This window comes from Rana temporaria, chromosome 9, assembly GCF_905171775.1.
Source record: "Rana temporaria chromosome 9, aRanTem1.1, whole genome shotgun sequence".
NCBI lineage: Eukaryota > Metazoa > Chordata > Amphibia > Anura > Ranidae > Rana > Rana temporaria.
Genome location: NC_053497.1, coordinates 61,452,460 through 61,467,717, shown reverse-complemented (window position 1 = coordinate 61,467,717; position 15,258 = coordinate 61,452,460). Strand labels below are relative to the sequence as shown.

General features: G+C 45.7%; 16 non-coding genes across 16 annotated transcripts; 8 read left to right on the top strand and 8 right to left on the bottom strand.

Moving 5' to 3' along the window:
* Positions 1–23: 23 nt before the first annotated feature.
* TRNAL-CAA lies at positions 24–133 on the bottom strand. The gene is made up of 2 exons: positions 96–133; positions 24–69 (listed from the first exon to the last, which is right to left on the bottom strand). It is a non-coding gene; the product is annotated as a tRNA-Leu (tRNA).
* A 273-nt stretch (positions 134–406) lies between these two features.
* Positions 407–479, top strand: TRNAR-UCG. Its single transcript has one exon. It is a non-coding gene; the product is annotated as a tRNA-Arg (tRNA).
* A 755-nt stretch (positions 480–1,234) lies between these two features.
* On the bottom strand, positions 1,235–1,344 carry TRNAL-CAA. Its single transcript has 2 exons — positions 1,307–1,344; positions 1,235–1,280 (listed from the first exon to the last, which is right to left on the bottom strand). It is a non-coding gene; the product is annotated as a tRNA-Leu (tRNA).
* A 273-nt stretch (positions 1,345–1,617) lies between these two features.
* TRNAR-UCG lies at positions 1,618–1,690 on the top strand. Its single transcript has one exon. It is a non-coding gene; the product is annotated as a tRNA-Arg (tRNA).
* Positions 1,691–2,445: 755 nt separating this feature from the next.
* Positions 2,446–2,555, bottom strand: TRNAL-CAA. Its single transcript has 2 exons — positions 2,518–2,555; positions 2,446–2,491 (listed from the first exon to the last, which is right to left on the bottom strand). It is a non-coding gene; the product is annotated as a tRNA-Leu (tRNA).
* Positions 2,556–2,828: 273 nt separating this feature from the next.
* On the top strand, positions 2,829–2,900 carry TRNAR-UCG. The gene has a single exon. It is a non-coding gene; the product is annotated as a tRNA-Arg (tRNA).
* Positions 2,901–3,655: 755 nt separating this feature from the next.
* Positions 3,656–3,765, bottom strand: TRNAL-CAA. Its single transcript has 2 exons — positions 3,728–3,765; positions 3,656–3,701 (listed from the first exon to the last, which is right to left on the bottom strand). It is a non-coding gene; the product is annotated as a tRNA-Leu (tRNA).
* A 273-nt stretch (positions 3,766–4,038) lies between these two features.
* TRNAR-UCG lies at positions 4,039–4,111 on the top strand. Its single transcript has one exon. It is a non-coding gene; the product is annotated as a tRNA-Arg (tRNA).
* A 756-nt stretch (positions 4,112–4,867) lies between these two features.
* Positions 4,868–4,977, bottom strand: TRNAL-CAA. Its single transcript has 2 exons — positions 4,940–4,977; positions 4,868–4,913 (listed from the first exon to the last, which is right to left on the bottom strand). It is a non-coding gene; the product is annotated as a tRNA-Leu (tRNA).
* A 273-nt stretch (positions 4,978–5,250) lies between these two features.
* Positions 5,251–5,323, top strand: TRNAR-UCG. The gene has a single exon. It is a non-coding gene; the product is annotated as a tRNA-Arg (tRNA).
* A 755-nt stretch (positions 5,324–6,078) lies between these two features.
* TRNAL-CAA lies at positions 6,079–6,188 on the bottom strand. The gene is made up of 2 exons: positions 6,151–6,188; positions 6,079–6,124 (listed from the first exon to the last, which is right to left on the bottom strand). It is a non-coding gene; the product is annotated as a tRNA-Leu (tRNA).
* Positions 6,189–6,461: 273 nt separating this feature from the next.
* On the top strand, positions 6,462–6,534 carry TRNAR-UCG. The gene has a single exon. It is a non-coding gene; the product is annotated as a tRNA-Arg (tRNA).
* Positions 6,535–7,289: 755 nt separating this feature from the next.
* On the bottom strand, positions 7,290–7,399 carry TRNAL-CAA. Its single transcript has 2 exons — positions 7,362–7,399; positions 7,290–7,335 (listed from the first exon to the last, which is right to left on the bottom strand). It is a non-coding gene; the product is annotated as a tRNA-Leu (tRNA).
* Positions 7,400–7,672: 273 nt separating this feature from the next.
* TRNAR-UCG lies at positions 7,673–7,745 on the top strand. The gene has a single exon. It is a non-coding gene; the product is annotated as a tRNA-Arg (tRNA).
* Positions 7,746–14,252: 6,507 nt separating this feature from the next.
* TRNAL-CAA lies at positions 14,253–14,362 on the bottom strand. Its single transcript has 2 exons — positions 14,325–14,362; positions 14,253–14,298 (listed from the first exon to the last, which is right to left on the bottom strand). It is a non-coding gene; the product is annotated as a tRNA-Leu (tRNA).
* Positions 14,363–14,635: 273 nt separating this feature from the next.
* TRNAR-UCG lies at positions 14,636–14,708 on the top strand. The gene has a single exon. It is a non-coding gene; the product is annotated as a tRNA-Arg (tRNA).
* The last annotated feature ends 550 nt before the right edge of the window (positions 14,709–15,258 follow it).

Genomic DNA, 15,258 nt, shown 5'->3' with positions numbered 1-15,258 from the left:
TCAAGCTAAATATGTAAATTGATTGTCAGAAGTGGGATTTGAACCCACGCCTCCATTCAGAGACCAGAACACCCACGTAATGTGAAGAAACAGCTCTTGAGTCTGGCGCCTTAGACCGCTCGGCCATCCTGACAAGACGAGGGGTGACAACTGGCTGCCTCTAGAAATTAGTATTTTCTCGTACTACTCTATTGACCTATTACCATTGTCAAGGAGCTGTATTAACACTCTGCACCTAGGCCCTGTTGCAAATGTACTTCTTAAAGCTTGACCTTGGCACCAAATCATACTTTTTAGATCTTTTTGACCAAATCTGCTTGAGCAAAGCAAGCAGAAGATGTCCCAGGTGCTCTTCAAGTGTTTGGCTGATCCGCATACCACAAACCAAAATGTAGAACCTGTGGCAGACCGCGTGGCCTAATGGATAAGGCGTCTGACTTCGAATCAGAAGATTGAGGGTTCGAGTCCCTTCGTGGTCGTTTTCTACGCTGTCTTCCAGTTCCTGTGACCTTCATGTGGAAATTCTTGCTCCGTTTTAACTTAATGCGGAACTTTACCCATAACAACTTGCTTCCTGCTGGAGGCTGCCAATTTGCTGAAGCCCAGAGCCCCCTAACAGCAGTAAATCATAAAGTGGAACGAAACAAATTGATTTAATGGTTTCAAAAAACAGCTGTAATCCTGGAATCCCGGTATTGATAACTGTCCCATTTGCTTGTGTTCTCAACCAAACTGTCAAACACTCCAATGGCTGGTGTCATAACTGATCACATGTGCAGTACCATGGCAGTTGCAGTTAGAACAGAAGCAGCTTCATTGGCTGTAAAGGATAGGAGGGTTTAATTGCGCTTTAAGGCTGTCAGTAGATCAGCCTCTCCAAACTCAGTAGTGCCTAAAATGGGAGAGCAACTGAGTATGTGCAGAGCAGGCTGAAACACTGTGTATTACTGGATTTTAAAGTGTATGGACACTTATTTTTGAATGTTTTACATAAGTATATATGCAAAATGGGCCAACCTGAAGTGACCTAGCAGGACTTAATTTTCTGACTAAAGTTCCACTTTAAATGACAGATTTAACAGCATGACCTATCAGAGCTTTGCCAACAATTTGATCTTTATGTAGGATCTGCAAAGTTTTTGTATTTTTTTTAACTGTTTTTATTCGGTGACATGGTAGCATGAAAACACGGCGGAATTGGTCATTCTAGTTCAAGCTAAATATGTAAATTGATTGTCAGAAGTGGGATTTGAACCCACGCCTCCATTCAGAGACCAGAACACCCACGTAATGTGAAGAAACAGCTCTTGAGTCTGGCGCCTTAGACCGCTTGGCCATCCTGACAAGACAAGGGGTGACAACTGGCTGCCTCTAGAAATTAGTATTTTCTCGTACTACTCTATTGACCTATTACCATTGTCAAGGAGCTGTATTAACACTCTGCACCTAGGCCCTGTTGCAAATGTACTTCTTAAAGCTTGACCTTGGCACCAAATCATACTTTTTAGATCTTTTTGACCAAATCTGCTTGAGCAAAGCAAGCAGAAGATGTCCCAGGTGCTCTTCAAGTGTTTGGCTGATCCGCATACCACAAACCAAAATGTAGAACCTGTGGCAGACTGCGTGGCCTAATGGATAAGGCGTCTGACTTCGAATCAGAAGATTGAGGGTTCGAGTCCCTTCGTGGTCGTTTTCTACGCTGTCTTCCAGTTCCTGTGACCTTCATGTGGAAATTCTTGCTCCGTTTTAACTTAATGCGGAACTTTACCCATAACAACTTGCTTTCTGCTGGAGGCTGCCAATTTGCTGAAGCCCAGAGCCCCCTAACAGCAGTAAATCATAAAGTGGAACGAAACAAATTGATTTAATGGTTTCAAAAAACAGCTGTAATCCTGGAATCCCGGTATTGATAACTGTCCCATTTGCTTGTGTTCTCAACCAAACTGTCAAACACTCCAATGGCTGGTGTCATAACTGATCACATGTGCAGTACCATGGCAGTTGCAGTTAGAACAGAAGCAGCTTCATTGGCTGTAAAGGATAGGAGGGTTTAATTGCGCTTTAAGGCTGTCAGTAGATCAGCCTCTCCAAACTCAGCAGTGCCTAAAATGGGAGAGCAACTGAGTATGTGCAGAGCAGGCTGAAACACTGTGTATTACTGGATTTTAAAGTGTATGGACACTTATTTTTGAATGTTTTACATAAGTATATATGCAAAATGGGCCAACCTGAAGTGACCTAGCAGGACTTAATTTTCTGACTAAAGTTGCACTTTAAATGACAGATTTAACAGCATGACCTATCAGAGCTTTGCCAACAATTTGATCTTTATGTAGGATCTGCAAAGTTTTTGGATTTTTTTTAACTGTTTTTATTCGGTGACATGGTAGCATGAAAACACGGCGGAATTGGTCATTCTAGTTCAAGCTAAATATGTAAATTGATTGTCAGAAGTGGGATTTGAACCCACGCCTCCATTCAGAGACCAGAACACCCACGTAATGTGAAGAAACAGCTCTTGAGTCTGGCGCCTTAGACCGCTTGGCCATCCTGACAAGACAAGGGGTGACAACTGGCTGCCTCTAGAAATTAGTATTTTCTCGTACTACTCTATTGATCTATTACCATTGTCAAGGAGCTGTATTAACACTCTGCACCTAGGCCCTGTTGCAAATGTACTTCTTAAAGCTTGACCTTGGCACCAAATCATACTTTTTAGATCTTTTTGACCAAATCTGCTTGAGCAAAGCAAGCAGAAGATGTCCCAGGTGCTCTTCAAGTGTTTGGCTGATCCGCATACCACAAACCAAAATGTAGAACCTGTGGCAGACCGCGTGGCCTAATGGATAAGGCGTCTGACTTCGAATCAGAAATTGAGGGTTTGAGTCCCTTCGTGGTCGTTTTCTACGCTGTCTTCCAGTTCCTGTGACCTTCATGTGGAAATTCTTGCTCCGTTTTAACTTAATGCGGAACTTTACCCATAACAACTTGCTTTCTGCTGGAGGCTGCCAATTTGCTGAAGCCCAGAGCCCCCTAACAGCTGTAAATCATAAAGTGGAACGAAACAAATTGATTTAATGGTTTCAAAAAACAGCTGTAATCCTGGAATCCCGGTATTGATAACTGTCCCATTTGCTTGTGTTCTCAACCAAACTGTCAAACACTCCAATGGCTGGTGTCATAACTGATCACATGTGCAGTACCATGGCAGTTGCAGTTAGAACAGAAGCAGCTTCATTGGCTGTAAAGGATAGGAGGGTTTAATTGCGCTTTAAGGCTGTCAGTAGATCAGCCTCTCCAAACTCAGCAGTGCCTAAAATGGGAGAGCAACTGAGTATGTGCAGAGCAGGCTGAAACACTGTGTATTACTGGATTTTAAAGTGTATGGACACTTATTTTTGAATGTTTTACATAAGTATATATGCAAAATGGGCCAACCTGAAGTGACCTAGCAGGACTTAATTTTCTGACTAAAGTTGCACTTTAAATGACAGATTTAACAGCATGACCTATCAGAGCTTTGCCAACAATTTGATCTTTATGTAGGATCTGCAAAGTTTTTGGATTTTTTTTAACTGTTTTTATTCGGTGACATGGTAGCATGAAAACACGGCGGAATTGGTCATTCTAGTTCAAGCTAAATATGTAAATTGATTGTCAGAAGGGGGATTTGAACCCACGCCTCCATTCAGAGACCAGAACACCCACGTAATGTGAAGAAACAGCTCTTGAGTCTGGCGCCTTAGACCGCTTGGCCATCCTGACAAGACAAGGGGTGACAACTGGCTGCCTCTAGAAATTAGTATTTTCTCGTACTACTCTATTGATCTATTACCATTGTCAAGGAGCTGTATTAACACTCTGCACCTAGGCCCTGTTGCAAATGTACTTCTTAAAGCTTGACCTTGGCACCAAATCATACTTTTTAGATCTTTTTGACCAAATCTGCTTGAGCAAAGCAAGCAGAAGATGTCCCAGGTGCTCTTCAAGTGTTTGGCTGATCCGCATACCACAAACCAAAATGTAGAACCTGTGGCAGACCGCGTGGCCTAATGGATAAGGCGTCTGACTTCGAATCAGAAGATTGAGGGTTTGAGTCCCTTCGTGGTCGTTTTCTACGCTGTCTTCCAGTTCCTGTGACCTTCATGTGGAAATTCTTGCTCCGTTTTAACTTTAATGCGGAACTTTACCCATAACAACTTGCTTTCTGCTGGAGGCTGCCAATTAGCTGAAGCCCAGAGCCCCCTAACAGCAGTAAATCATAAAGTGGAACGAAACAAATTGATTTAATGGTTTCAAAAAACAGCTGTAATCCTGGAATCCCGGTATTGATAACTGTCCCATTTGCTTGTGTTCTCAACCAAACTGTCAAACACTCCAATGGCTGGTGTCATAACTGATCACATGTGCAGTACCATGGCAGTTGCAGTTAGAACAGAAGCAGCTTCATTGGCTGTAAAGGATAGGAGGGTTTAATTGCGCTTTAAGGCTGTCAGTAGATCAGCCTCTCCAAACTCAGTAGTGCCTAAAATGGGAGAGCAACTGAGTATGTGCAGAGCAGGCTGAAACACTGTGTATTACTGGATTTTAAAGTGTATGGACACTTATTTTTGAATGTTTTACATAAGTATATATGCAAAATGGGCCAACCTGAAGTGACCTAGCAGGACTTAATTTTCTGACTAAAGTTGCACTTTAAATGACAGATTTAACAGCATGACCTATCAGAGCTTTCCCAACAATTTGATCTTTATGTAGGATCTGCAAAGTTTTTGGATTTTTTTTAACTGTTTTTATTCGGTGACATGGTAGCATGAAAACACGGCGGAATTGGTCATTCTAGTTCAAGCTAAATATGTAAATTGATTGTCAGAAGTGGGATTTGAACCCACGCCTCCATTCAGAGACCAGAACACCCACGTAATGTGAAGAAACAGCTCTTGAGTCTGGCGCCTTAGACCGCTCGGCCATCCTGACAAGACGAGGGGTGACAACTGGCTGCCTCTAGAAATTAGTATTTTCTCGTACTACTCTATTGACCTATTACCATTGTCAAGGAGCTGTATTAACACTCTGCACCTAGGCCCTGTTGCAAATGTACTTCTTAAAGCTTGACCTTGGCACCAAATCATACTTTTTAGATCTTTTTGACCAAATCTGCTTGAGCAAAGCAAGCAGAAGATGTCCCAGGTGCTCTTCAAGTGTTTGGCTGATCCGCATACCACAAACCAAAATGTAGAACCTGTGGCAGACCGCGTGGCCTAATGGATAAGGCGTCTGACTTCGAATCAGAAGATTGAGGGTTCGAGTCCCTTCGTGGTCGTTTTCTACGCTGTCTTCCAGTTCCTGTGACCTTCATGTGGAAATTCTTGCTCCGTTTTAACTTAATGCGGAACTTTACCCATAACAACTTGCTTTCTGCTGGAGGCTGCCAATTTGCTGAAGCCCAGAGCCCCCTAACAGCAGTAAATCATAAAGTGGAACGAAACAAATTGATTTAATGGTTTCAAAAAACAGCTGTAATCCTGGAATCCCGGTATTGATAACTGTCCCATTTGCTTGTGTTCTCAACCAAACTGTCAAACACTCCAATGGCTGGTGTCATAACTGATCACATGTGCAGTACCATGGCAGTTGCAGTTAGAACAGAAGCAGCTTCATTGGCTGTAAAGGATAGGAGGGTTTAATTGCGCTTTAAGGCTGTCAGTAGATCAGCCTCTCCAAACTCAGCAGTGCCTAAAATGGGAGAGCAACTGAGTATGTGCAGAGCAGGCTGAAACACTGTGTATTACTGGATTTTAAAGTGTATGGACACTTATTTTTGAATGTTTTACATAAGTATATATGCAAAATAGGCCAACCTGAAGTGACCTAGCAGGACTTAATTTTCTGACTAAAGTTCCACTTTAAATGACAGATTTAACAGCATGACCTATCAGAGCTTTGCCAACAATTTGATCTTTATGTAGGATCTGCAAAGTTTTTGTATTTTTTTTAACTGTTTTTATTCGGTGACATGGTAGCATGAAAACACGGCGGAATTGGTCATTCTAGTTCAAGCTAAATATGTAAATTGATTGTCAGAAGTGGGATTTGAACCCACGCCTCCATTCAGAGACCAGAACACCCACGTAATGTGAAGAAACAGCTCTTGAGTCTGGCGCCTTAGACCGCTCGGCCATCCTGACAAGACGACGGGTGACAACTGGCTGCCTCTAAAAATTAGTATTTTCTCGTACTACTCTATTGATCTATTACCATTGTCAAGGAGCTGTATTAACACTCTGCACCTAGGCCCTGTTGCAAATGTACTTCTTAAAGCTTGACCTTGGCACCAAATCATACTTTTTAGATCTTTTTGACCAAATCTGCTTGAGCAAAGCAAGCAGAAGATGTCCCAGGTGCTCTTCAAGTGTTTGGCTGATCCGCATACCACAAACCAAAATGTAGAACCTGTGGCAGACCGCGTGGCCTAATGGATAAGGCGTCTGACTTCGAATCAGAAGATTGAGGGTTCGAGTCCCTTCGTGGTCGTTTTCTACGCTGTCTTCCAGTTCCTGTGACCTTCATGTGGAAATTCTTGCTCCGTTTTAACTTAATGCGGAACTTTACCCATAACAACTTGCTTTCTGCTGGAGGCTGCCAATTTGCTGAAGCCCAGAGCCCCCTAACAGCAGTAAATCATAAAGTGGAACGAAACAAATTGATTTAATGGTTTCAAAAAACAGCTGTAATCCTGGAATCCCGGTATTGATAACTGTCCCATTTGCTTGTGTTCTCAACCAAACTGTCAAACACTCCAATGGCTGGTGTCATAACTGATCACATGTGCAGTACCATGGCAGTTGCAGTTAGAACAGAAGCAGCTTCATTGGCTGTAAAGGATAGGAGGGTTTAATTGCGCTTTAAGGCTGTCAGTAGATCAGCCTCTCCAAACTCAGCAGTGCCTAAAATGGGAGAGCAACTGAGTATGTGCAGAGCAGGCTGAAACACTGTGTATTACTGGATTTTAAAGTGTATGGACACTTATTTTTGAATGTTTTACATAAGTATATATGCAAAATGGGCCAACCTGAAGTGACCTAGCAGGACTTAATTTTCTGACTAAAGTTGCACTTTAAATGACAGATTTAACAGCATGACCTATCAGAGCTTTGCCAACAATTTGATCTTTATGTAGGATCTGCAAAGTTTTTGGATTTTTTTTAACTGTTTTTATTCGGTGACATGGTAGCATGAAAACACGGCGGAATTGGTCATTCTAGTTCAAGCTAAATATGTAAATTGATTGTCAGAAGTGGGATTTGAACCCACGCCTCCATTCAGAGACCAGAACACCCACGTAATGTGAAGAAACAGCTCTTGAGTCTGGCGCCTTAGACCGCTTGGCCATCCTGACAAGACGAGGGGTGACAACTGGCTGCCTCTAGAAATTAGTATTTTCTCGTACTACTCTATTGATCTATTACCATTGTCAAGGAGCTGTATTAACACTCTGCACCTAGGCCCTGTTGCAAATGTACTTCTTAAAGCTTGACCTTGGCACCAAATCATACTTTTTAGATCTTTTTGACCAAATCTGCTTGAGCAAAGCAAGCAGAAGATGTCCCAGGTGCTCTTCAAGTGTTTGGCTGATCCGCATACCACAAACCAAAATGTAGAACCTGCTGCAGACCGCGTGGCCTAATGGATAAGGCGTCTGACTTCGAATCAGAAGATTGAGGGTTCGAGTCCCTTCGTGGTCGTTTTCAACGCTGTCTTCCAGTTCCTGTGACCTTCATGTGGAAATTCTTGCTCCGTTTTAACTTAATGCGGAACTTTACCCATAACAACTTGCTTTCTGCTGGAGGCTGCCAATTTGCTGAAGCCCAGAGCCCCCTAACAGCAGTAAATCATAAAGTGGAACGAAACAAATTGATTTCCTGGTGCCTCCATGGCAGCATACTAGTGATAGAGCTCCGCCTCGACTCCTCCCTCAGGACTAGTGAATAGAATAAATTAAAGGCATAGCCCCTCCCCCAACATTCTCCTTTTTTTCCTCCATACCTTCTTATACTGGTGAAGAGTAGAAGTATGTCCATACCTCTGCAGTCGGCAGCGTCCGCCGGGTTTAGCCTTTCCCGCGCGCAGTCCCTGTTCTTGGGCCGCTAATAGCGCTAATAAGCTGGGAGACCCCTCTGTGGATCTGTTGGGGTCGCATCGCAGAGTTTCCTCATAGGAACGCAAACTGCCAGGAGCACCGATGAATGACATGGAAGCTGCGGAAGGATCGGCTCCACTACCCCAGGCCAGACATTTCTTTCCCTTTTTGTTTTACTTCTGCTGTGCTATATATATGTTTTCCTTTTAAAAAAATAAAAAATAAATATCCATTGTAATGCTGTGCAAAAAAAAAAAAACTTTTTTTCCAGCAGGTGCCCTGTCACTCTGACAGTCTGGGGGTCTGGCCTGTGTCAGGGGCGGAGCCGCAGGTGTCACTAGGTGCAGCTGACCCCTCGTTATGGCAGGGGGGCCGTGCTGGTCGGCGCCCACACTTTTGGTGCATTGGCACCTACATTCACTAAGGATCCCGGCGCCCTGATGCAGTACTTCCTGTATCACGGGCGCCGGCGCTTCTGCGCATGCGCGGCGCGTGCGCGGCGCATGTGCAGTGACATCTCGGGACGCAGCGGCCATCTTGGATGCTGGAAACAGGGCTTTTTTTGCCCTTACTTCCAGTCTCTTGGCTGGGGGCGGATCCTGGGGGAAGGTTTCCTTCAGGAAAACTTCAAATAAGGACCTAGAACAGGGCTGGGCTGTTGCTGCAGTGACAGATGCTAAGCCCTGCTAGGTTCAGCCCCAAAAAAGTGTTGGTAAGAGGGGAGGAGATGGGGGAAAGTGCCAGCATAGCAGCACCTGTCTGAAGGTTGCAGACAGGTGCCTTTCTTGTTCAAATTTCTCACTTATTGCTATTATTATTATTATTTATTTTTTTCGGCCTCTCTATATTTTTTGCAGCCGATCCTTCCGCCCAAGCTCTGCAATGAGTCATTTGCCGCGTAACAAAGATCCTCACACCATTAGGTATGGACCAACGATACGTGAGTATTAAAAAAAAAAAAAAAAAAAGTGCCCTCACTGTTTTCTGACGTGAGTTCCTTACACCGTAGCCCTGCCCACTCCAAGAGGACCAGAAAGTCATCAAGATCTCGTGATAATGACAGCCCAGTCCGCAGATCAGATTCCTCGCGACACCGGTCCCATTCATCTAGGCGAAGATCCCGATCTCCACGCCATAGATCACAGAGGTCAAGATCCAGGAGTGATCACTCTCCATCTTCTAGAAGCCAAAGAAAGAAGAAGTGTTGGACATGCGGGGCTACGCCACTACCCGACAAGGTAGTTTGTAAGGACTGCTTTACGGACTATGCGTCCAACCGCGAGCAGGAAAATCGGCATGCAGTAGAACTGCTGGACAAAGCTATGAGGGACTCCTTCTCCAAGCTCTTGGCTTCTGTCCCTGTTCAGCCGACCTCGCAGGTACCACAGGCTCAGAATGTGGAATCCAGTCTCCCGGGGCCCTCAACAGTCGGGCAACCTGTACTACCGACTGATCGGTCAGGCAGAGACTCCTCACCCGGAGATGACTCGGAGTACTCAGCAGAGGAGTCAGAGCCCTCAGGGTTCAGCTTTTCCCTGGTAAACCCGTTTATCCAGGCAGTTAAGTCAGCAATCTCCTGGAAAGAGGCGGATGATCCCCCTCAAGAGGCGACAAGCTATTTTCCCTTTCTCAAGAGGAAGCAGATTCTTTTCCCATTAATGGGGGAGATTAGCCAGGTCATTTTTAACGAATGGGCAAAGCCTGATAAAAAGTTCTCTTTGACCCGGCTCAACAAGTTGTATCCCTTACCAGAGTCTGGAACACAGGCACTAAACTCCATGCCTGTGGTGGATGCATCAGTAGTACGCCTTGCCAAAAACGTGACCTTACCAATGGAGGATTCCACCTCCTTCAAGGATCCCCTAGACAGGCGTATTGACCTAGAACTAAAGAGGAGCTACTTAGCGGCAGGAGGGGCCTGTAAACCAGCCATCGCCCTCACGTCTGTCTCTAATGCCATTAGGTCATGGACAGATAACATTGAGACTGCTCTGCGTCAGAACGTCCCAACACAAACAGAGCTGGTGCAAGATTCCCTTTGATGGGAAGGCGCTTTTTGGAGATAAGATGGATAACGCAATCTCTAGGCTGTCAGGAGGGAAGTCTGGTATGCTCCCACAAGACAGGAGAACACGAAGATTCAGAGGCGGTCCCTCTAGGTTCCGCCGCTCAGATTCAAGAGACTTCAGAAATTCGGGTCAATTCAGAGACAACAGAAGACCTTGGAGAGGCACTCAGCAATCCTTCTTGAACAGGAAGATGAAAGCCCCTCCGGCTCCTCAGGAGCAAAAGCAGTCTTTTTGACGCCGAGCCATCCCTGACACTCCCTGTGGGAGCCAGGCTAAAACATTTCACCTCAGCCTGGGCCACCCATTGCCAGGACCCCTGGGTTCTGTCCACTATTCAATGGGGGCACTCTTGGAAGTTTTTTCAAACTCCACCTCGGAGCTCGTTCAAGAAATCGGAAATTCCATCTTCTCCCCTGAAAGCTCAAGCTCTAAAAGACTTTTTAGTGTCACTCCAGCGTCAGGAAGCGGCCATTCCTGTACCCTTGGCAGAGCAATTCACGGGTTTTTACTCCACCTTATTCCTCGTCCCCAAGAAGACGGGTGGATGGAGACCTGTGATAGACCTGAAAAGGCTCAACCGGTATATTCACACCGAGAGCTTCAAGATGGAATCCTTGCAGACAATAATCCAAGCAGTACAACCGTTGGATTGGATGATCTCTGTCGATCTCCAGGACGCATACCTGCATGTTCCAATCCAGCCGACAGTGCAGAAATACCTGAGATTTGCAGTGGGTCATACTCACCTTCAGTTCCAAGCTCTACCCTTTGGGCTGTGCACCTCTCCCAGGGTATTCTCCAAGATCCTATTGTCTGCCCTTGCCCCCCTGAGGGAGAAGGGCTTAAGGGTGTATCATTATCTAGACGACATCCTACTCCTTGCAAGCAGCCCAGAGCAACTGATGTGCCATCGAACCATTCTGCTCCAAACTCTAAGGGAGTTAGGGTGGTTAGTCAATCTAGACAAGAGCCAACTCACACCAACTCAACAGATGGTCTACTTGGGCGCAGCATTCAACACCCTGAGGGGTACAGTGTCGTTGCCACCGCCAAAGAGGGAGATTATCATTCAGAAAATGATCAAAACCATCCAGAGTCCGGTTTTAACGGCCTCACAATGCCTGAGCCTCATTGGCACTATGTCTGCCTGCATCCCCATGGTCCCATGGACCCATTGGCACCTGAGATTCTTTCAGACTGGTTTCTTGGCGCAGTGGAGGAAACGTCGACTGTCCCAGACGATCCTGATCACAGGTCTGATGCGAAGGAGTCTTCAATGGTGGACAGAACCAGAGAACCTCTCCAGACCCCGTCACTTGGGGTCCCTTCATTGGACCACAATTACGTCCGATGCGAGCGGACAGGCCTGGGGAGCCCATTGCGGGGAATCCAAAGTACAGGGGAAATGGTCATTCTCCACCCAAGGCGTAGTGTCCAACATCCTAGAATTGAGGGCAGCCTTTATGGCACTAACTTCCCTGACATCTCAAGTCAAGGGTCAGAGGGTTCTGCTTCGCCTGGACAACAGGGCAGCGGTTGCGTATCTACAGAAATAGGGGGGCACGTGCAGCAGGTCGCTTCTCAAGGAAGTAGAGCCGATCATGCTTTGGGCAGAGAAGAACCTCCTGGACCTTCGAGCAGTATACCTCCCAGGCAAGCTGAATACGGAAGCAGACGCATTGTCCAGGAGATTCTGCGACAACAACGAGTGGACGCTCCACCCACGGGTGTTCCGTCAGATTGCCAACTCTTGGGATCCCCCACAGGTGGACCTGTTCGCCTCTTCGGAGAACGCCAAACTGGACAGGTTTGTCTCCCGGTTTCCACATCCGCAAGCCGAAGCAGTGGATGCCCTGACATGCCCATGGAGGTTCTCCACGGCATATGCCTTCCCTCCGCGGTCACTGATACTCAAATTCCTCCTGAGGTTACTCAGGGAATCAGTGCAGGTACTGACGATACTCCCGTACTGGCCGAAGAGACCTTGGTTTCCACTTGCCATGCGTCTCAGTGTGAGTCCACCAGTCAAGATCCCAGCATTCCCTCAACTTCTGCTGCAGGGCAAACTGCTTCACCCAAACCCTCAGAGGTTGGACCTTCGAGTCTGGAAGTTGAGAGGCGAAGGTTCGAGTCCCTAGGCTGCTCGTCAGGGGTCATCTCAACCCTCTTAAAAGCCAGGAAACCTACAACGAATACTATATATTCGAAGATCTGTGATAAGTTCTTGTCCTACGCAGCCGATAACGGCTTTGATCCTATCGTCCCCTCTACAAACCATGTATTAGGTTTCCTTCAGACAGGACTTGACCTAGGCCTTAGTCTAAGCTCCCTCAAGGTTCAGGTAGCAGCAATCTCAGCCGCAACCAGTAAAAGGTGGGCAGAAGATCCTTTACTAGTCATCTTCTTTAAGGGCGTCCTGAAGATCCGTCCGCCTGCTAGACGATCCTTCCCTAAATGGGATCTGTCTCTGGTCCTCGAGGCTCTGTCAATCCAACCTTTTGCTCCAGTAGAACAAATAACCCTATGGAACCTAACGCTGAAAACAAAGTTTCTGCTACCCATCACCTCCGGTAGGAGGATCTCAGAACTCCACTCCTTAGGAATTGGGGAAGACCACATCTCTTTCTTCCCTGACAGGGTGGAACTTCGCCCACTCAGAGGGTTCATGCCGAAGGTCGCCTCTACAAGCCACCTGTTGGAACCTTGGGCTCTACCAATATTTGCAGATACTGATACAGAAACCTGCCACGAACTAGATGTGTCCAGAACACTCAAGGCCTATCTAGAGGCCACCGGCTCCTTCAGAACCTCGGAGAGACTGTTCATCGTACCTTTTGGTAAACACAGGGGCAAGGAAGCCTCCATCAGGACTCTGGCATCATGGGTTGTGAAGCTGATACAGAGGTCCTACAGGGCGAAGAATATGGAGCCTCCATCTCGAGTGAATGCTCATTCCACTAGAGCAGTCGCTACTTCCTGGGCAACAAGGGCTAACGTATCGCTGGAGACGGTGTGCAGGGCAGCCACCTGGTCGTCTCGTAACACGTTTCTCAGGCACTACCACATTGACCCAGGAGCTCTCACAACGGTGGAGTTCGGAAGAAGGGCAGTTCAGGCTGCTATGTCCTCTTCTAATTAAAAACTCTTATTGTTAAGCATTATCCCACCCGCGTCAAGCTAGTTATTTATCACTAGTATGCTGCCATGGAGGCACCAGGAAAACGGAAAATTGTATCATACTTACCAGTAATTTTCCTTTCCTGGTGCCTATCCATGGCAGCATACGCTCCCACCCTCGGTATTCTATAGTACGGAGAATGTTGGGGGAGGGGCTATGCCTTTAATTTATTCTATTCACTAGTCCTGAGGGAGGAGTCGAGGCGGAGCTCTATCACTAGTATGCTGCCATGGATAGGCACCAGGAAAGGAAAATTACTGGTAAGTATGATACAATTTTCCGTTTTAATGGTTTCAAAAAACAGCTGTAATCCTGGAATCCCGGTATTGATAACTGTCCCATTTGCTTGTGTTCTCAACCAAACTGTCAAACACTCCAATGGCTGGTGTCATAACTGATCACATGTGCAGTACCATGGCAGTTGCAGTTAGAACAGAAGCAGCTTCATTGGCTGTAAAGGATAGGAGGGTTTAATTGCGCTTTAAGGCTGTCAGTAGATCAGCCTCTCCAAACTCAGCAGTGCCTAAAATGGGAGAGCAACTGAGTATGTGCAGAGCAGACTGAAACACTGTGTATTACTGGATTTTAAAGTGTATGGACACTTATTTTTGAATGTTTTACATAAGTATATATGCAAAATGGGCCAACCTGAAGTGATCTAGCAGGACTTAATTTTCTGACTAAAGTTGCACTTTAAATGACAGATTTAACAGCATGACCTATCAGAGCTTTGCCAACAATTTGATCTTTATGTAGGATCTGCAAAGTTTTTGGATTTTTTTTAACTGTTTTTATTCGGTGACATGGTAGCATGAAAACACGGCGGAATTGGTCATTCTAGTTCAAGCTAAATATGTAAATTGATTGTCAGAAGTGGGATTTGAACCCATGCCTCCATTCAGAGACCAGAACACCCACGTAATGTGAAGAAACAGCTCTTGAGTCTGGCGCCTTAGACCGCTCGGCCATCCTGACAAGACGAGGGGTGACAACTGGCTGCCTCTAGAAATTAGTATTTTCTCGTACTACTCTATTGATCTATTACCATTGTCAAGGAGCTGTATTAACACTCTGCACCTAGGCCCTGTTGCAAATGTACTTCTTAAAGCTTGACCTTGGCACCAAATCATACTTTTTAGATCTTTTTGACCAAATCTGCTTGAGCAAAGCAAGCAGAAGATGTCCCAGGTGCTCTTCAAGTGTTTGGCTGATCCGCATACCACAAACCAAAATGTAGAACCTGTGGCAGACCGCGTGGCCTAATGGATAAGGCGTCTGACTTCGAATCAGAAGATTGAGGGTTCGAGTCCCTTCGTGGTCGTTTTCTACGCTGTCTTCCAGTTCCTGTGACCTTCATGTGGAAATTCTTGCTCCGTTTTAACTTAATGCGGAACTTTACCCATAACAACTTGCTTTCTGCTGGAGGCTGCCAATTTGCTGAAGCCCAGAGCCCCCTAACAGCAGTAAATCATAAAGTGGAACGAAACAAATTGATTTAATGGTTTAAAAAAACAGCTGTAATCCTGGAATCCCGGTATTGATAACTGTCCCATTTGCTTGTGTTCTCAACCAAACTGTCAAACACTCCAATGGCTGGTGTCATAACTGATCACATGTGCAGTACCATGGCAGTTGCAGTTAGAACAGAAGCAGCTTCATTGGCTGTAAAGGATAGGAGGGTTTAATTGCGCTTTAAGGCTGTCAGTAGATCAGCCTCTCCAAACTCAGCAGTGCCTAAAATGGGAGAGCAACTGAGTATGTGCAGAGCAGACTGAAACACTGTGTATTACTGGATTTTAAAGTGTATGGACACTTATTTTTGAATGTTTTACATAAGTATATATGCAAAATGGGCCAACCTGAAGTGATCT